A 21,987-nucleotide genomic window follows, 5' to 3' on the forward strand; every position below is an offset into this window, starting at 1 on the left:
GCTTATGATGCAAGTAATTTGTGACCACCGTGTTCCTTTTCTATATTATGCATCAATTTTCCTCTATGAATTGATCCTCATTTTATTTATTTAACACTCCCCATAGTCTTGAGCATGATCAATGTTCATCATTTCAAACATGGATACAAATGAATTAAAACTTGAAAGAGTCAAAGTCTTTGTTAACACTACTATAGAATATATATTTGTAATATCTTATTACCTCGATCATATAACTAACCCAAATAAAAATTCTTATTTAAACGTCTTAATTTATTAAAACATTTTTCACCACGATCCATACTCCCAACCGTGGTGATAGATAAATTGTCGCACGCTTCGAATCCTAGAATCAACATTTTTCCATTTTTTTCGCTATAAAAAAAGGGTGTGTTCCCTAATGTTTTATTTTTAAACAAAATTAAAATTTTTTTTACCACGATTCAAATTCACAACAGTGGTGAAATAGAATGACAGTTCACCACAGTTCTTTTTATCAACTATGGTGAAACATATTATCTTTATTAACTAATTTATATCACTTCATAACAGACTGCGTTCAAAGTAAACCCTAACATCTCTCGTCTTAACCCAAACTCTCAAAACTCAAACATAACATTTACAACTAGTATGAATCAAGGGAAGGTTACACGAATCCTTGCAAGACGAAACAAGTACCTCATATCTTTGTCTTCATTTTTCACGAATCTTTTCAATGGAAGGTACTTTCGTGAAACATTTTATGAGTCATAATATTGTTCTTGTTCAAAATATTTGTCTTGTTTTTATAGTTTTTCTTGATAAATGTTGAAGTATGTTGACGAATGTTGAAGTATGTTGACGAATGTTGAAGTATGTTAATGTTTTTGTTGATAGATGTTGTTGTTTGTGTTGAAGCACATTGATAAATGTTGAAGTATGTTGATAAATATTGAAGTCTGTTGATGAATGTTGAAGTATATTGATGTTTTTGTTGATAAATGTTGTTGTTTGTGTTACTGTTAATGTTATTCCTTGTACATATTGCAGCTTTCATTTTATTCCTCCAACATGTCCTACAAGATGAGTTTATTATATCATATGTGGTTTGAGTGTTTTATCAATTCTTCACTAAATATATAACCTTCGAATTGAATTAGAAAATATTAATATGAAAAATTAAGTTATACTAGAAAACCACTTACAATAATTAATGTTTTTCGTGATTTATGCAGCCTATTATTTGTATCTTACTCTTTAATGGTTAGAATCTTATTTAATACTTCTAGTTATTCTACTATCACTTCCTTCACTACTCACTACTACAAAAAAACACAAGTAACCTCAAACGCGAACTTGATTTAACCTCGGTTAAAGAGGCGGGTGTCGTACTGTAGCGGTAAATTCATGAACATCAAGTTATGGATAAGCTTAATGTCAATAAAACCAGAGTCGTTACCACGCTTTTATTGTTTCACTACGCCAAAAACTGGAATAGACAGCGCCCCTTAGAGGGCGCTTTATTACAAAAGCGCACTCTAAAGTGAAGAGAAAAAATAAGGAGCATACTACTGGAATAGACAGCGCACTTTAGAGGGCGCTTTTGTAACAAAGCGCACTCTAAAGTGAAGCGAAAAAATAATGAGGAAATGGAGGGACACCAATAGAGGACGCTTTATTGAAAGCGCCCTCTAAAGGTAACCTTAGAGGGCGCTTTTAAAAAAACGCTCTCTATGTCCATGTACATTTCCAGTTTAGAAGGCGCTTATGGAAAGCCTTAGAGAGCGCTTTTAGAAGCGCCCTCTTAGGCCCCCTTTAGAGGGCGCTTTTGTAACAAAGCGCCCTCTAAAGTGAAGCCAAATAAAAAATAATGAGGAAATGGATGGACACCAATAGAGGGCGCTTTAATGAAAGCGCCCTCTAAGGTTACCCTTAGAGGGCGCTTTTAAAAAAGCGCTCTCTAAGTCCATGTACATTTCCAGTTTAGAAGGCGCTTTTGGAAAGCTTTAGAGAGCGCTCTCTTAGGCCCCCTTTAGAGGGCGCTTTTTTTACAAAAGCGCCCTCTAAGGTCCCCTTTAGTAAACATTAAAATTATAACATATACTGCATGTCTCTTTATTTTCCCTCTCTACAAGCTATTTCGTTTACGTAACTGGGTTTTCTCTCTACTGCGATTACTCTCTACTGCGATTACTCTCGTCCTCCGTTCGTTCTCCCTCCCTCACCGTCGTCGTCGCCGTCGCCTTTTTCTGCTGCTGCGTTCACGTTCACTGAGTTATCTGCGTCCACCGTCACTGTTCACTTTCTTCTCCATCGTTACCGTCACCTTGAAGGTATTTCTCTTCTCCATCGTTACCGTTCACTTTCTTCATGTGTTTGATTAGGGCATTTTCTAAACTTAGTTTTACATTTTGTGCATTATGTTGATTAATGTTGTTTAGGGCAAACTGAGTTTTTTATTTCTGATTGAAAACTGATATCATTTGAAGTGTGTTTGAGCTTGTGCTTGGAAGTTTGATGATTATGGATGCAAGTTTGTTCATGTTCCAAACACCATAAGTTTGCATTGGTCTTTTGTATGCAGTAGGTGTGTGTGAGTTTGTATTCAATAATGATAAAAAAAAAAAGAGTTTAGATTGTTGTAACATGAGAGAAATGGAAGGTATATGAATGTGTTTTTTGTGTAGCTTCACGAATATGGTCATTGTCTTACTTGGGTCTTATTGAATCATTTCTATATTACAGATAAAATGGCTAACCAAGACGATACCCATGACGCGAATGGATCACGTAACAATGTTGAAAAAGAAATCAAACGAGGATTGACTGTTATGAAGTCAATCATTCGTGCAAGAGACAAGGGTGTAAAATTTGAAGTACATTGGAGTGCTGAAGACCAACTAATTGAGCCTAACGGTTCAATGTTGGCAAGTTACATTGGTTTCCTTGTTCGACAACATATTCCGATTACATGTGATAATTGGAGAAGTCCGGAATTGAAGGTTGACAAAGAAAAAATATGGTCCGAGATACAGGTACTTACCATATATTGTTATATGTTTTTTTTGTTGACCATATATTGTTATAATATTACTTATAATAACACACTCCATGTGTATGTTTTTTAGAGATCCTTTCACATCGATGAAAGCCTGCAAAAATATTGTATTCAATTGGCCGGAAAAAGACTCCGAGGATTTTGATCCTTTTTGTCCAACAAATTTCTCAAGGATGAGGAAGGAAAATTTGTTGAAGCAGAACGACCAATGAAGTATGCCGAGATTATTTCAGCCGATGAATGGAATAACTTTGTCGCCAAACGAAGAAACGAAAAATTCCATGTAATGTCTATTAATTATGGTATTACACAATTGTTAAGTTACTTGGTTCTAATATGCCTTAAACTTTTTTATCCAGGAAGTAAGCGACAAAAATCGGAAAAGGGCATCAAAACCCGCGTATCCGTACAAAAAAGGGCGTACGGGATATGCACGGTTACAACAAAGAATTGTGAGTATATTCAAATGCTATGAGCTTATACATTGTCACAATATGTTATAATTGATGATCTTATAATCTAATTCAATGTGTAGCTAGCCGAGGAGAAAAGTGACGCAACATCTCTTCCGGAGCACGTATTATGGAAGGCTGCTCGGGTTGGGAAGGATGGGGCTGTCGTTGAAGCGGTCCAAAATGTTTATGACGAATGTGTAAGTATATGTAACATTATTTCTTTAATTATATCGAAAATTTTGTTAGACATATAATTCATTTTTAATCTCCTCTAATAATATTTAAGGAGACTTTATCCCAAACCTTACCTTCAACCGAGGTCCAGGATTGCAGGAGCGTACTTAGTCGAGTACTAAATGTTCCTGAGTATTCCGGTCGTGTGAGGGGTAAGGGTTTTGGTGTGACTCCGTCGTCATTTTATAAAAAACCAAAAACAAAAAATCCTACCAACAAAGAGGTGATGGAGACCTTGGCGGAGTTAAGGGCACAAGTACTCCAACTGCAAAACGAGAATGCAAGGTATAGAGAGGAAAGGTGCGCTTCCGAGGCAAAAGATACTAGTGACCGAGCTAGTATCAATTGTCAACCGAAATTTCCCGAGGTAATTATATATGTTATTATGAAATTAAAATAGCACTTTTTTACTTGACACATATACATGTTAACAATAACATTTATTATTGGTTTAGGGCATTTCACCTTGTCAGCTGTATCTATCGTCACCAACTTATCGCATAGTTGGCAAGGGAAAAGTGCACAATACTTCGGGTGAATTACTTCACCATAATACCCTCCCGGTGGGATATATGAAAGTTTCGGCTGACCTTGTATTAGATACGGACGCCCTTCTACCATTACCTGACGTTGTTTCAGAGACAACGTTGATGCGAGATGCAGTCGGATCCTTTGTTGGTTGGCCGTCAGATCTAATTTTCCCCGATGCCGAGGTATATATGTTCTAAATGATTATGAATATTTAGTATTCACATTTCAATTCAGCTATAATTATGATATTTAATCAATCCTTATTACAAGTTAATGTTAGACTCCTACAAGACCCACACATAAAGCTGGTAAAGGGATTTCAAGACGCATCGAGTCGGTTGCATCTCAAAAAGAGGTACAAATATATATACCCATTTAATTATATACGCAACGATTCTGTTGCATCACAAAAAGTCATGATTTATTTTATATGAATTTTTAGGTTCCCGGTCGAAAGTTGAAAAGCGCTGGTAAGGATATTCCAACGACGTCCGGGACAAAATCTCAAATTATGATGCGTCTTGAGAAAATGGTGGAAGAGTCCGATATTATGCACGGGGCCATTCGTAGTATAGATTTTGATGAAGGTGTTTTCGGAATTGCTCATTTCGAAATAATTGCAAAGGAGGACATGCAACAACTTTTTGAACACGACGAATTGGGCATCGCTGTCATTCATACATACATATGGTACTCCGATCAATCTATAATTTACTTAGTTGAACAATTTATTTACACATTTCAATGAGTAGTCTAATGTTTATTATGTTTCTATTTAAGGTATATGTATGTAACATTGATGCGGGGAACTGAATTGTGTAACCGTTTCAATTTTATTGCTGCTTCCCGTATCAACGCAACGTTAATAACGAAAAATCTAACATCCGTAAAGAATGATCTAGTCGATAGATTCATGGCGGCCGACGATAATACTACACCCAGTTTGTATTTTTTACCGTTTAATTCTGGCAACGGGTTAGATTTTCTTTCTAATAATTTCATTCTAATCTATGTATATCTTTTACGTAGAAAATTTTCATTCATCTAAATTTTTGTTTTATTTTACAGTGGTCACTGGGTGTTGGTTGCTATGGATCTTTCGAGACTCATAGTGTATTATCTGGATTCGTTATCGGGTGATTGGAGTAAATATCCGAGTATGAAGAAGACGGTTGACGCGTAAGTGAAATTCCCCTAAATATTCGTGTGTATTTGTATATTTAATTATGTCTGTCAGATTGATCTCAATATACGTTTTTATTTTGTTAGGGCAATACTAAAATTTAGATCGAAAAAGAATTATCGTAATAGGAAGGACATTACCTGGGTCAGAGTTGAGGTATATATTAAGTATCTTATTTTTGCTTAATTATAATAGTGTTTATTTTTTGCTTATAATAGTGTTTGTAAGAAATTAACTATATATATATTGTTTGTTTTTCTTTGTAGTGTCCTCAGCAAAACAATTCGGTCGATTACGGATTTTTTGTATTGAGATTTATGAGAGATATCATTGCGTTGAATCGTATAGACATCCCAAAAATGGTATGGAATAATAACTTAGGGTTTATTTTAATATTATCGGATATTTCATCTAATTTGTTACTAAATCTTGAATATGTTTTATTCTCTTAATTGTAGTACTTTGACGAATACAAATCTTACTCAAGAGCTCATTTGGATGAAATGAAGGATGAATTGTGTCAATTCATTATTGATCAAAGAATCATATAGCTAGGTTGTATATTGTTGTACATATATGTATGGAATGTTGTTGTTGTTGTATATATGTTGTATATTGTTGTTGTACTAGTTTTACTAAATCATGAATATGTTGTTGTATATTGTTGATCAAAGAATCATATATTAATGTTGTATATATGGAGGATTAATGTTGTATATAAATGGATTCATGTTGTATATATCAATGGATTAATGGTGTATAACATTGGATTAAAGGATGAAATCAATATGAATTTTACACTTTTGCAGCATGCGAACAGGTTCCCAATTAAATACCCACTGCTTTTCAAACAATTTTTTTTAAAATAACTAACACTTTAGAGGGCGCTTTCTGCAGGAAGCGCCCTCTAAACACTTTACATTGACAACTTTAGAGGGCGCTTTATCCAGAAAGCGCCCTCTAAGGTGGCTCTCTAAGGTGGCTTTACATGACAACTTTAGAGGGCGCTTTATCCAGAAAGCGCCCTCTAAGGTGGCTCTCTAAGGTGGCTTTACATGACAACTTTAGAGGGCGCTTTATCCAGAAAGCGCCCTCTAAAGTGGCCCTTTATGGGCCACTTTAGACAGCGCTTATTTATGAAAGCGCACTAGAATGTGGCCCTTAAAGGGCCACTTTAGACAGCGCTTTCTCCAGGAAAACAAAGCGCTGTCTTTACCTATGCCAGCGCCACTTTAGAGGGCGCTTAAAAGCGCTGTTATAGGCCAAAATAAGCGCCCTCTTTTCCCTTATTTGGCGTAGTGTTTACAGAGGAAAAGGGAAAAGTACGAACAAAACCCAAAGATAAGAAGTTTTCAAATCAAAACTAATAAAATGTCAGAGATTACAGGTAAGGGGTTGGTTACACAGAGGGAAGGTGTTAGCACCCAAAGTGTCCTCGGTACTCCTAGGAAGCCCTTTCTTATGTGTGTATGTGTTTTTGGTATAAATGATGTTTGAGAAAAATAGAATGTGGGGATGAGAAAAGAATTCATTGATTATATTTTGTGTTTGACAAGACCTTTGGACTTGTGCCTACGTACCAACATAAAAATGAGGGATCAAAACCTCGTAGTTCGTGGTAACAATTTCAAAGTTGGTGAGTTGCTTTTAACAAAAGGTTAATAAGAAAGGTACAAAGGGCCAAAAGTTTGAATGAAGTTATTAGTTCTCTTTGTCTTTTGAAACTTTAAGTCAATATAATTAAATTTATTTACAAATTTGATTTAAGAAAAAGTTTGAAAATCCATTAGCATAAGGCTAAAGTTTCTATTTAAATCAAGGTCTACGTTTGAAATTACAAGCAAAGAAAGTTTTTTAAAAGGGGGAGAGATTTTGAAATTTAAGAAGTGGGAGGAGATGAAGAGGTTATCCTAAGCTTAAAATTAAAAGTTAAGAGTTGAAAAGATCTGACCAATGAGATGCAATCCAACAAACAAAAATGTCATATAGAAAGCTCATTTTCCCTTTGGACTTTGAATCAAGCATTAATCAAGGAGAAATTAGCAATATCCAGACATAATGAAGATCAAGGAATCAAATAAAGATAGTCACATCCAAGCAAGCAACTCCAATAGCTAGCCATCTTCATTATCTTCCAATGTATCAGATAAAATATTCCTTGATCAACTCAGAACAAAGCACCAGACACAAGATCAAAATAGCAATTATCGCTAAGACAAAGTAGGAGATGAATTCAAACAAAGTCACAGGCTTATATCAGATGAAGGCTCAGTTTACAATAACTTGGTTTCAAAATGTTGGCATTGGTGATCGGAAAAATAGCATGTGTGCTATTTTTACCGATGTAGTAATAAGGAGTTTTATTTCCAAGTATCGATCTCAGGGATTGCGTAGGAAGTACTGATTTTAATTTGATTCTATCAGAACAAAAAGATAATGGTTTGGTTGTTTTGGAATTTATAATAGTAAACACAAAAATAGTAAAAGTAATTGATTAAGATAAAAGATGCTAGGGTGAGTGGTTGATTTAACCAGTTATGAATTCAGTCAAGATTTACTTAATACATATGAAACATTCAATCACCTAACCTCAGAATATTCTCACTTAAGTCCTTAAGGGAGAAACTATTAAACTACCAATTCTTACTCAAATGTCCATTCAATTAATCATTGGTTTTAATCATACATAATATCAAGGTTTACGGTGATTTACGAACGTTACTAGTCCTAGATGATGCATTCATAAATCCAATTGTGTGAAAACCCTAACAATCACAAGCCTGTTATTGAAAGTCATAGATCAATTTGTATTTGTCCGATACAAAAGCATAATAACATCACACAATTGAATTGAAATAAGTAACATAGTAATCAAGAAATCATTTGTTCAAATTCATAACATGCGATAACATCAGGACCACCCCCTAGCATCAGGGGGTTTAGCCTCTCATAGTACTCAAAGAATTCATAATGTAAAGATTAGACATTACAAAGAATTAGGAGATTCTGATCTTCAATGGTTGATGCCCTTGAATCTCGCCGTCTTCAAATCCTTCATAGTCGCTATCTTCTCCAATGCAATGTTTTCTTTCGTCCGTGCAAAAGTGTCTTCTTCTTTCTCTTCCAAGCCTTCTTATAGCTTCAGATGAATCTCTTCCAAGCAAAAGGTCCAAACTACCCTTAATGAGCAGAATCGGTTCACAAAGCAAAAGTTAGGGTTTCCAAGCTGCGTCCAATCAACACGGCCGTGTGTCACGACACGGGTGCCCGTGTTGCTTTCCATTATAATTATTTTCAGCACAAGCTACAGAGGCAACAACACGGGCCGTGTTCCTCCACACGGGTGCCCGTGTTAATGCACTGTTTTAATCAACACGGCCGTGTGGTGACACACGGGTGCCCGTGTTGATCTCTGTTTTTCTTCTCCCATTTTGCTCTGCCTGATCAACAACACGGGCAGTGTTGTGACACACGGGTGCCCGTGTTGACCTGCTGTTTCTTCATCTTTTGCCCTTCTGAGTATCCATAACTTCACCATTATTGCTTTTAAACCTGTGCAATGGCCTGTAACAATGACACTACCAAACAAAGCATAAACGAGATCTTTTTGACATAAACTTGTAATCGAATGCAATGCGATACCAAACCAACAAAACATGATAAATGACTCCAAATCAACTAAAAACAAACATAAATCTTACCAAAGTGATGAAAATATGTCGGATTAACGGTGGGAATTCAATGGAAATGGTGACCGATCACAACCCCAAACTTGTCTCATTGCTTGTCCTCAAGTGATGTATTGAGTCCAAACAAAGGTCACCCCCGAATTCATTTTCCATAATGCAACCTAGTCTTTCACCATTTGTGTCTTCCTTTCCAATCGAGTTTCAGGTCTCTCCGATTCAGGCAGTTTACCACATTTCCACATCAGAAACCTCTTCACCTGCAAGCTTTTCACACACTCACAATATCTCTCGGGGTTAGGTGTGTACACTCACAGCACAATATGCAATACCAAACTCTTAACTTTGAATACATTCTAATGTCACTATCACAGCAGATTCCACACACTTTTCGAGGTCTTTTTAGGTTGTAACGGGGCTTGGGTACGGTGGGATAAACAAAAAAATTTGGATAACAAAGGGTTTTGAACTCGGTAGTCATGTTGTGTGATTTTTCTTTCTCTTTTTCTCGTGCATCACGTATACTCTGGGGGTTAATTTCATTCTTTTGACTCTTTTTCTACTCAAATTTTCTGAGCATTTTATATGTGTTAGAGTCTTAAGTCTCGGCAAGTGCATTTTTCTCTTTTGTTTTTCTTTTCTCTTTTTTTTTTCTCTTTTTTTTTTCTTTTAAAGAAAATACATACTATTTTTCTTTTTGTATGATCTCTTATTATGCACTTGCTTCTCTTTCAAGATTTCCACCCCAAACTTAGTTTTATTGCCCATCTTGCAATTCACACAATCATACCAAGTTAAGGAAAAAAATGAATAATTAAAACTTAACAGGGGGTTTATGATGAATAAAATGGCTAAAAAGTTAACAGGGGGTTTATGATGAATAAAATGGCTAAGGCTCAACGAGGTTCACGAATGGAAACATACAAATAGGGATGGTTAGAAAGGCCCTAGCTAAACAAACAACTTGCCTCAGTGTGTGTTGTCATGCTGTGACGTGTAAACAGGACATACGCAAAATCAGAGTGATAAAGTCATACCTGGCTGAACTCTCATGCTGATATTTAGTGTTTGGCTTTTTGTGATCTCACCATGTTGGTTAGCTTGCAAGCTCTGAAGTCTCCTCGTGTTATGTGGTTCTTTTCTGACTTGGTTTTCCCATACCGCTCTCTTGGTCCGGTGTCCCCAAATTGTGTCTGACTTCTTTTCTCAAAGTTGCATCAACTTCCGGGGTGCCTTATCAGCCTAAGTTTGAGGGGTGTCACTCATCCACTACCATTGATCCCGGGCTCGTCCAACCGTTTCTCATCACTCTGTACACACAGTAGGTCCAAAAGAACAGAAAACAAACAAAACAAACAAACATACTAATATAACGATAACATAACAAAAACAAAACAAATTGCAAAAAAAATAAAAACATGAAAGGAGAAACCCCCCCCCCCCCCCCACACTTGAACTAAACATTGACCTCAATGTTTAAATTCAAACACGAAGGGGACTTACAATGATCACTGTTGTGGAGGAGGCGGGGGATCGTGCGGGAAATGCAACATCAGACGTTGCATCATGGCCTGCATGTCATCCATGACTGTCCCTTTCCGGAACAGTTCCACACTCTGTCTATCTAATTCCGCACCTTGTCTGGTCTGCTCGATGGGGAGAGTTCCCATCTCCGTCTGGATCCAACCCCACTGGTCCTGAGACATAAAAGAGGAGCCTTCACCATGTATGCTCAAATCATGTGGGGGTGGCATATCGTGGGTAGCTTGCCTCGCATCTTCTTCCATGTCCTCACCTGAAAGGTCATGGTCAAACTGCGCATCTTCCCCTACAGCTTGGGCTGAACTTGTGTACAACCAGTTAGCAACATTGGCAATGCTGATGGACCCAGGTGCTGGTAGTGCGAGCACTTCCACATTGTGAATCATCAGAGCGTAATGAGTCGGCCTGATGGCAATCATTTGCTGATTGACTAGCGTGTGCATGTCAATCTTAGTCTTGCCCATTACTGCAGTCTCTTCCATCAAGAGTTGATCATACCCAAAGTGGCCCGCAATCTGCGTGATCATACCACCTACGGAAATATCCCCAGTAGTTGCATGGCCAACTTGTTTCAAATGATTGGCGGCGAAAGCCGCTGCATTGATTCGCTCATTGTGGGCCATGCAATACAGAAAAAATAACTCTCTCTTAGCAGCAACCCCGGTACTATCACCCCGTCCGAACAAGGTGTATGCTAACCCTTTTTGTGCATACCTGAAGCACGGGTTATGAATTCCAGACGCTTTTCCCGAGCTAGGGTTATATCCAGTTTTACCTGTAATAGCCTGCCAGAAATCAATCGCAGAAAAAGTGTCCGGAGGGGTTCCGGGTCCCGATACCGGGAGTCTCAGAATACTCCCAAGTTCCTCAACAGATAATTCATGATCTTCATCAAACAAGCGGAAAGTAATTTGCCTATAAAATTCCATCTCCGAACCTGTCCACCTTCTCCTCATCTTGAACTCAACCGTACTCAAGAAATCAAGGGTGATCCGAGCGAAGGTCGGTGCTTCGAATTGCATGTATTCCAACATACCGATGTTGTGGAACATGCGGTGCACCTCTTCTTTCAAACCTAACTCATCCAGGGTAGCATCACACATATATCGGGTCGGAATAAGCTTACGTTTAGCTAGAATCACATACCTCTCTTGATGATTCGGTTGGTCAAACAAAATGCCATGAGGATTTGTAGAGCGTCTAACCCGTTGCTTTGGTCGAGAAGACGTGGCTACCTCCCTCTCCTTGCTTGTACGCTTTGGGGGCATAATGGTACCTGAAATTTTTTCTCAAAATCCAAAGAACAGGTTAGTGAAAACTACAACCGTCACTGTGTAGAGGACGGCGAGAGGAACAATTTTTGTGAAGGTGAGATGAGGTTAAAGTGAGTGGAGCTATGAGAAAAGTGAAGCTTCAATTGATGGAGGCTAGGTTAACAATGGAGGAAGAGGGAGAGAGAGGTTTCCAAAATCAGAAAAAGTGAGAATAAGTGGTGGGGAAGAGATGTAATAGCAAGTGGGGCCCAACATTGAAAATATCCAAAATCACAAAATTTGAAAATTTTACCCGTTACAAACAACACGGCCGTGTTCCTGCACACGGGCGCCCGTGTTAATCCACTGTTTTAATTAACACGGCCGTGTGTCACCACACGGGCGCCCGTGTTAATCCACTGTTTTAAATAACACGGCCGTGTGTCAGCACACAGGTGGCCGTGTGGATGCCCTGTTTTCCTCAATTTCTGAATTCGGCAATGCTTCTTTGGTCTGGCATCCTTTCGCTGAGAAGTGATTACGACTATCCTCTCCAAGTTCCACTCCTTACCTGCAACAATGTTTCATACCCATACAGAAAAGAAAAGAAAAACAACAAAATAAGTTAACAATCAAACACGTGGGTTGCCTCCCACGAAGCGCTTCGTTTAACGTCGCATGGCTCGACGGTTGTCCACCTCATTAGGCGAGGCGCATATGGTCAATCAATCCCGGTTGTTGGCCTCTGTAATAGGGCTCCAGCCTCTGGCCATTCACCTTGAGTATATCTCCATTCTTTTGGTTCTTAATCTCTATTGCTCCGTGGGGAAAAACTTGATGCACGACAAATGGCCCAGACCATCTTGACTTTAATTTCCCAGGAAACAACTTGAGCCTCAAATTGAACAACAATACCAGTTGTCCTTCCCAGAAATCTTTCCTGATGATTCTCTGATCATGCCACTTCCGTGTTTGCTCCTTGTACATCTTTACATTCTCATATGCCTGATTACGAAATTCTTCTAACTCGTGAAGTTGAAGAATTCGGGATTCACCGACTTTTGCAAGATCACAATTTAAGAACTTGGATGCCCAAAAGGCTTTATGCTCTAATTCCAGAGGAAGATGACAAGCCTTACCATAAATCAGCTGATACGGAGACATTCCAATTGGTGTTTTGAAAGCGGTTCGGTACGCCCATAACGCGTCATCTAATTTGATTGCCCAATCTTTTCGTGAAGCACTCACTGTCTTTTCCAAAATCTTTTTAATTTGCCGATTAGACACTTCAACTTGCCCACTCGTTTGGGGATGATATGGTGTGGCAATCTTGTGCTTCACATTATATTTCTTCAATAAGTTCTCCATGAGCTTATTCAAGAAATGTGTTCCTTCATCACTGATAAGTGCTCTAGGCACACCAAACCTTGAGAAGATGTTTTGTTTAAGGAAGTTTACCACTGTTCTCACGTCATTAGAAGGGAGGGCTATGGCTTCCACCCATTTGGAGACATAGTCCACAGCCACCAGAATATAATTTTTTCCAAATGAGGGTGGAAATGGCCCCATAAAGTCTATTCCCCAAACATCAAATAATTCCACTTCAAGCATGCCCTTTTGAGGCATCTGATTCCTCCTAGAAATATTTCCTGTCCGTTGGCATCTGTCACATTCCTTCACAACCACTTGGGCATCCTTAAACAACATGGGCCAGTACAACCCTAATTGGAGGACTTTTACGGCTGTCCTGTCTCCACTAAAGTGTCCCCCATAATCTGAGTCATGACATGCCTTTAAGACTTCATTTTGTTCTTCCTCAGGAACACATCGACGAATTAGTCCGTCTACCCCTTTCTTATACAAGAATGGTTCGTCCCACAAATAAAACCTGCAATCATGAAGAAACTTTTTCTTTTTGTTATAATCAAAGTCATCAGGAGTTATACCACCCACCAGGTAGTTTGCGTAGTCAGCAAACCAAGGAACACCCACCACCGCGAGGATTCTTTCATCTATAAACTCGTCCTTTATGGGATGTTTCTCTTCCATCTCTTCAATCGGAGACATTCGAGATAGGTGGTCAACAACGGTGTTTTCACACCCCTTTTTGTCTCGAATTTCAAGGTCAAATTCTTGCAACAGCAAGATCCATCTGAGCAGCCTTGGCTTCGAGTCCTTTTTAGAAAAAAGATATTTCAACGCAGCATGGTCAGTATAAACAATTACCTTTGTTCCCAACAAGTATTGCCGAAATTTGTCAAAGGCATAAACCACAGCCAGTAACTCCTTCTCTGTAGTTGCATAATTCATTTGGGCTGGATTCAACACATGGCTAGCATAGTAGATGACGTGGAGGCGTTTGTCTTTTCTTTGCCCCAAGACTGCCCCTACTGCTATATCGCTCGCATCGCACATTATCTCAAAGGGTAGAGACCAGTCAGGCGAGATCACTATAGGAGCAGACACCAATTTATTTTTCAGAGTCTCGAAGGCTTCGTTGCACTTTTTGTCAAACAGAAACGGAGTATCCTTCACAAGCAGGCTAGTCAAAGGTTTTGCGATTTTGGAGAAATCTTTGATGAACCTACGATAGAATCCTGCATGTCCCAAGAAACTCCGTATACCTTTTTCATTCACAGGATGAGGGAGATTGGCGATCACTTCCACTTTTGCCTTGTCAACTTCTATCCCTTGATGGGAAATTTTATGACCTAGTACTATTCCTTCTCTCACCATGAAGTGACACTTTTCCCAATTCAGAATTAGATTGGTTTGTTGACATCTTTCCAGCACAAGTGACAAATTATACAAACAATTTTCGAAAGAAGATCAAAAAACCGAAAAATCATCCATAAAGACCTCCATATGCTTCTCAAGCATGTCGGAAAATATGGATGTCATGCACCTCTGAAATGTCGCAGGTGCGTTGCATAAACCAAACGGCATTCTTCTATAAGCAAAGATTCCATACGGGCATGTGAATGCTGTTTTTTCTTGATCCTCAGGTGCCACAGCAATTTGGTTGTACCCTGAGTACCCATCCAGAAAACAGTAGAAATCATGACCTGCCAATCTTTCCAACATCTGATCGATAAAAGGTAAAGGAAAATGATCCTTCCTTGTAGCAGTGTTCAGTCTTCTATAGTCTATGCAAACTCTCCAACCTGTAACAGTACGGGTGGGGATCAACTCATTTTTCTCATTTTTTATCACAGTTGTCCCTCCCTTCTTTGGTACCACATGAACTGGGCTCACCCATGAACTGTCAGATATTGGGTAAATTAACCCCGCATCTAATAGTTTCACAACCTCCTTGCGAACAACTTCTTTCATAGCTGGATTCAGTCTTCTTTGAGGTTGGACGACCGGTTTCTGATTATCCTCCATCAAAATCTTGTGCATACACATTGTCAGGCTGATTCCTTTCAAATCGTCCATCGCCCACCCAATAGCACCCTTGTATTTCTTTAGGACTTTAATTAGCTCTCCTTCTTGGGTCTCTCTCAAACCTGAATTGATGATTGCTGGACATTTTTCCTCATTGTCAAGAAAGACATATTTGAGATGTTCTGGTAGTTGTTTCAACTCTATCCCCTTTTTTATATCCTGTTTCGATTCTGAAGATGTTTTAGGTCGAAGCTCCTCCCACTGTTGCGGTCGGGAACGAACCCAAGGCGGTTGTTCCTTTAACATTGCTACCACTTCGGATTCTTTCTCATCAATTCCGTCAGTATCCTCAACAATAGATAAACTCAAAACTCTCTCCAAAGGAAGCTTGGGTGTTGTAATCTGCATAGATTGAGCAAAGACTGTATCTAACACTTCAATACTTTTACTCGCCCCTTCGTCATCCTTGAATTTCATAGTATCCCTCACATCGATTTTGAGCTTTTCATCATAAACTTTGAGGGTCATGGTTCCTTCCTCAATATCTATCATGCATCTTCCAGTTTCCAGGAACGGTCTTCCCAATATGAGAGGAATCTCCTCATCTTCCGGCATCTCGAGTATCACAAAATCCACCGGGAATACAAATTTATCAATCTTCACCAGAACATCTGTTGTTATACCATAGGGTCTCTTCATAGAATGATCCGCAAACTGCAGTGTCATGGGAGTATCCTGCACCTCCCCTAACTCAAGTTTTTTGTAAATTGAGAGGGGCATTAGACTCACACTTGCTCCCAAATCGATCAGTGCCTTTTTGAATGATCTATCTCCAATGGTACAAGGAATAGTGACTGCACCTCTATCTTTTTTCTTCATTGGAATTTTTAGGCCCTGCAAAATAGCACTACAAGTTTTAGTTAGCATGACTGGCTCGCTGTCGATCGACCTTTTCTTTGATATGATGTCTTTCATGAATTTGGCGTAGATCGGCATCTGTTCCAGAGCTTCAGCAAAAGGTATGTTGATCTCGAGATTCTTGAATAATTCTAAGAATTTCTCAAAAAAAAATTCATGAAGATCTTTCTTCTTTGTTCTTGTCGGAAAAGGAAGAATGATCTTTGGTTTTTGTTTCTCTTGCTGGCTTGTCGGCTTGACCACCACTTCTTCAGTTTGTTTTGGCTCTTCTCTAATCTCCAAGTCAACTTCCAACAATCCATCTTCTTCAACCTGTTCGTCAACTTGTGGTTCCTTAGCTTTTCCTTTTCTGGTGACCACAACTTTAATGTGACTTTGATCACGGGGATTAACAACTGTCCCACTAGGAAGCATACCAGGTGCATGGGAGTTTGAGGCTAACTGTTGGGCGATTTGACCCATTTGAATTTCAAGATTTTTTATGGATGCTATAGTGTTCTTCTGATTATTTCGAGTCTCCTCTTGGAATTGGATGTTGTGAGCTGCCATCTTTTCAATTGCGATCTCCCAATCTGCCTTCTTAGGTACCTGTTGTTGCTGTTGCTGATATTGATTTTGATATTGACCCTGTGCCTGCTGTTGCACGTTCCCTCTTTGATCTTTCCATGCAAAGTTGGGATGATTTTTCCACCCCGGATTGTATATGTTGGAGTAGGGATTGTTTTGCTTTAAAAATTTTATATCTTCGATCTGTTGCGGTGTTGCAAAGCAATGAACATTATTGTGTGGTCCATTGCAAATGTCACACACTTCACTCGATGCTTGTTTCACTTGAGCCACTTTCTGAGCACCTATGTTTAGTGCTTTCAACCTTTTCTCTACCTCCGCAGCAACAGCTTCTTCAATTTTCACCTGTTTGTTTGTTTCAAGCTTCAAGTTAATAACTGCAGATTTGCTTGATACCCTGTCATATAACTCTAAATGCTCGTTCGAGGCAATAGCTTCAATTATCTTCTTCATATCGGTGGCTGTTGCAAAGTTGGCTGAGCCACCAGCTACTGAATCAAGGATTTGTCTCGTTTGAATTCGAAGACCATTGACAAACATTTGCATTTGTTCAGTTTCATCCATGTTGTGAGTAGGACAAGCCACTAGGATTCTCTTGAATCGTTTGTAGGCATCTCCGAGTGACTCACCCTCCTTCTGTTTGAAGTTTAGGATCTCATATCTTTTCCGCAATGACACAGATGCGGGAATCCTGCAAGAATGTTGTTTCCATGTGGTCCCATGTAGTGATACTACCAGCAGGTAAGGAATAGAACCACTCTTCAGCCTCATCTGCTAAAGTGAATGGGAACATACGAAGTCGGACTGCTTCTTCGCTATGTCCATGCATTTTCTGTGTTGTGCTCATGGTTAAAAATCTTTGCAGATGCTTGTTGGCATCTTCATTCACTCTTCTAGAGAAGGACCGTCTTTCGAGTTGATTAATGGTGCTGGGATGTAGCTGAAATTGTTCCACATTAACCGGTTGGTTGATAATTGTCATACGACCACCCGGGGTGTTGGTTCCACCATAGTCACCGAGGAATCTCTCTGGTGGTGATGGTGGTGGATTAGCAGAGCCATGATTTCAGGAACTGTTTCCGTGTCTGAATCTGAATTCTCTGCGTGCACTGAAACAACTTCTCCCTCCGCTTTCTCTGCTAATTCCAGTTTCTTTCTCTTAGCTTGTCTTAGTCTAGCTCGAAGAGTTCTTTCTGGATCTGCGTCAAAAGGAAAATCCGCTAAGGCCTTACCTCGCATAAACAAGTTAGACAAAGATTAGAATTGAATAACATAATTGTCACAAATAAAATTTGGTTGGCGAGCAACAAGATTTCGATAGAATAGAAATTAAAATATGTAGTTTGGCAATCCCCAGCAACGACGCCAAAAACTTGATCGGAAAAATAGCAAGTGTACTATTTTTACCGATGTAGTAATAAGGAGTTTTATTTCCAAGTATCGATCTCAGGGATTGCGTAGGAAGTGCTGATTTTAATTTGATTCTATCAGAACAAAAAGATAATGGTTTGGTTGTTTTGGAATTTATAATAGTAAACACAAAAATAGTAAAAGTAATTGATTAAGATAAAAGATGCTAGGGTGAGTGGTTGATTTAACCAGTTATGAATTCAGTCAAGATTTACTTAATACATATGAAACATTCAATCACCTAACCTCAGAGTGTTCTCACTTAAGTCCTTAAGGGAGAAACTATTAAACTACCAATTCTTACTCAAATGTCCATTCAATTAATCATTGGTTTTAATCATACATAATATCAAGGTTTACGGTGATTTACGAACGTTACTAGTCCTAGATGATGCATTCATAAACCCAATTGTGTGAAAACCCTAACAATCACAAGCCTGTTATTGAAAGTCATAGATCAATTTGTATTTGTCCGATACAAAAGCATAATAACATCACACAATTGAATTGAAATAAGTAACATAGTAATCAAGAAATCATTTGTTCAAATTCATAACATGCGATAACATCAGGACCACCCCCTAGCATCAGGGGGTTTAGCCTCTCATAGTACTCAAAGAATTCATAATGTAAAGATTAGACATTACAAAGAATTAGGAGATTCTGATCTTCAATGGTTGATGCCCTTGAATCTCGCCGTCTTCAAATCCTTCGTAGTCGCTATCTTCTCCAATGCAATGTTTTCTTTCGTCCGTGCAAAAGTGTCTTCTTCTTTCTCTTCCAAGCCTTCTTATAGCTTCAGATGAATCTCTTCCAAGCAAAAGGTCCAAACTACCCTTAATGAGCAGAATCGGTTCACAAAGCAAAAGTTAGGGTTTCCAAGCTGCGTCCAATCAACACGGCCGTGTGTCACGACACGGGTGCCCGTGTTGCTCTCCATTATAATTATTTTCAACACAAGCTACAGAGGCAACAAAACGGGACATGTTCCTCCACACGGGTGCCCGTGTTAATGCACTGTTTTAATCAACACGGCCATGTGGTGACACACGGGTGCCCGTGTTGATCTCAGTTTTTCTTCTCCCATTTTGCTCTGCCTGATCAACAACACGGGCAGTATTGTGACACACGGGTGCCCGTGTTGACCTGCTGTTTCTTCATCTTTTTGCCCTTCTGAGTATCCATAACTTCACCATTATTGCTTTTAAACCTGTGCAATGGCTTGTAACAATGACACTACCAAACGAAGCATAAACGAGATCTTTTTGACATAGACTTGTAATCGAATGCAATGCGATACCAAACCAACAAAACATGATAAATGACTCCAAAGCAACTAAAAACAAACATAAATCTTACCAAAGTGATGAAAATATGTCGGATTAACGGTGGGAATTCAATGGAAATGGTGACCGATCAATTGGCCAAGTTCTTTTACACAGGGAATGTTACCTAATCCTAAGTCCAATAGTTTAGGTCAAGATCAACAGTCCACCAGATGTTTTTTAGGGTTTTTGTTGTTATTAAGTATTTTAAGGTCCTAAGACCACAAACAAAATTAAAATGCACAAACAAATATATACAATCACAAGATATGACTTAAATGAGTAAAGTGAAAATGACATAAACATAAACAAGTTAAATGGAATGTAAATGACAATGAATGATAAATGACTGAAATTTAAATTGCATAAAGTAAATGACTTGAAAATAAAGAAATATTAACAAGAGTTAGTCAAATGTTAGTCAAAGGTTAGTCAAGTGTTAGTGGTATTTTTTAATTGACTAAATCATTCTTTGGAGAACACTCGACCATCCATTCACAAGTATGAATCCTTAAACCAAGACATATTCCATGAGAGGGGCTCCAACTTGAATAATTCAACAAGTATACCTCTAGCTCTCATGAAAGGAAAAAAGGTCAAGTTTACATACAATACCATGAAGAATGGGAGACTTAAAATCTCACTTACTAGAATGCTATGTCTTTAGGGTCAAATTTAGCTTTATATTAAGCAATCGTAATTGGACTTATGTAGAAGTCACAACTATCTGAGATCGGGCAATAAAAGTTTAGGTGTTAATACATTATATTAGAGATTTGGTATGATGAACCAAACTCCTAAAACATACCACACACTAAAAGAAAAAAATTAAGAGGGATGGACCTATCTCAATCATACTTGTATTGGTTCATCTGACACAAGGTCATTGATGAACCAATTAGCCTTAAGACATTAGAGATTTCATTAGTCAAATGAGGGAATGGGAAAGAATAGGGATGAAGATTGTAGATGTTTTTGATTGGCTGTATTTTTGTGTTAAAACTCTTACTGTACTTAGATGTCTTGACTGATGTCATGACATGCTTAAGTAGTATGCTGAAGGATTAGCTAATACAGGATTTACTGGATGTCAAACTGAATGTTATGACATTCATCCCTGACAGCAGATGCTAAAGTATAGGCTAGTTAGTTTTTCCTGTTATGTGTCAGTATTTATCTCAGGCTGATTTTCAGGAAACTAACAGCTGTGCTAAAATTAAGAGACCTAGCATATAGCCTATTTTCTGGATGTCAAACTGAATGTTATGACATACATCCCTGACAACATATGCTAAAGTGTAGGCTAGTTAGTTTTTCTGTTATGCTTTAGTATTTATCTCAGACTGTTTTTCAGGAATCTAACAACTGTGCTAAAATCCAAGAAACTAACAACTGTGCTAAAATTAAGAGACCTAGCATATAGCCTATTTGTTAGCACCCTAATGTGTGGAAATTAGGTTAACTTGCTTGACCTTAATTTTAGGAAATTCAAGTACAAGGCCCAAGTGCTGCATTATAAAAGGATGACAATCCTACTTTCAGCAATTCGTGGATTTGAAGTGTGAAGAGTTAAATACATCATTGTATTTCCTTGTTGTATGTTTATTGTGTCTTGTATTAGGTTTTATTTGTGAGCCAAGCAATTATCACTTAGATGATTGCATTGGACTAGGGTGTTCATTGAGTTGTAATTGTTGTGTCACTCTAAGCTTTTAAGCGTGAGTGATGTGTTTCTTGATTAAAGCTTTTAAGCAAAAACAAGAGTTGTTTGAAGTATAACTTGTTGGTGTAAGCCCTAGAGGCCAATACTTTTGGTACTTGTATCGAATTATTTATTTATAATAAAAGGCATTTTCTTTATTATGGTTGACTAATAAAGTCCCTGGAATAGATAGTCCGTTTAATGTATTAAGTGTGACTTAATTATGAGAGCACATTAAACATAAGGACACTATTCTTAAAGTATCCGTAGTCGAGCTTTAGTGTGAAGTGGGATAACATTAAAGCATTAAGACTATTATGTTTGTAGACTGATGATCACATCTCATGGATCATGGATAAAGAGTTATCAAGTCTTAAACATAGGTATGAATATTAGGAGTAAGATTTATACCAGATTGACCCGCTATGAGAATACTATATAGAAAGTTATGCAAAGTGTCATAAGTTATTCTCATGGTGATAATAGTGTATACCACTCTTCGACCTGAAACCACTATGGATCCTAGATGTAGAGTCGAGTGCTTTGTTGTTGATCCAACGTTGTCCGTAACTGGATAACCATAAAGACAGTTGATGGGTACTCCACAAAGCATGCTGAGGGACATGAGTGTCCTAGATGGAATTTGCCCATCCTGCATAACAGGATAAATGTCTATGGGTCCAATATTGAATTGGACAAGGGTGACACGGTCTATACCTTGTGTTCAATATAGACATAAGGGAAAAGGGATAATTAT

This window comes from Lathyrus oleraceus, chromosome 4, assembly GCF_024323335.1.
Source record: "Lathyrus oleraceus cultivar Zhongwan6 chromosome 4, CAAS_Psat_ZW6_1.0, whole genome shotgun sequence".
Taxonomy (NCBI): Eukaryota; Viridiplantae; Streptophyta; class Magnoliopsida; order Fabales; family Fabaceae; genus Lathyrus; species Lathyrus oleraceus.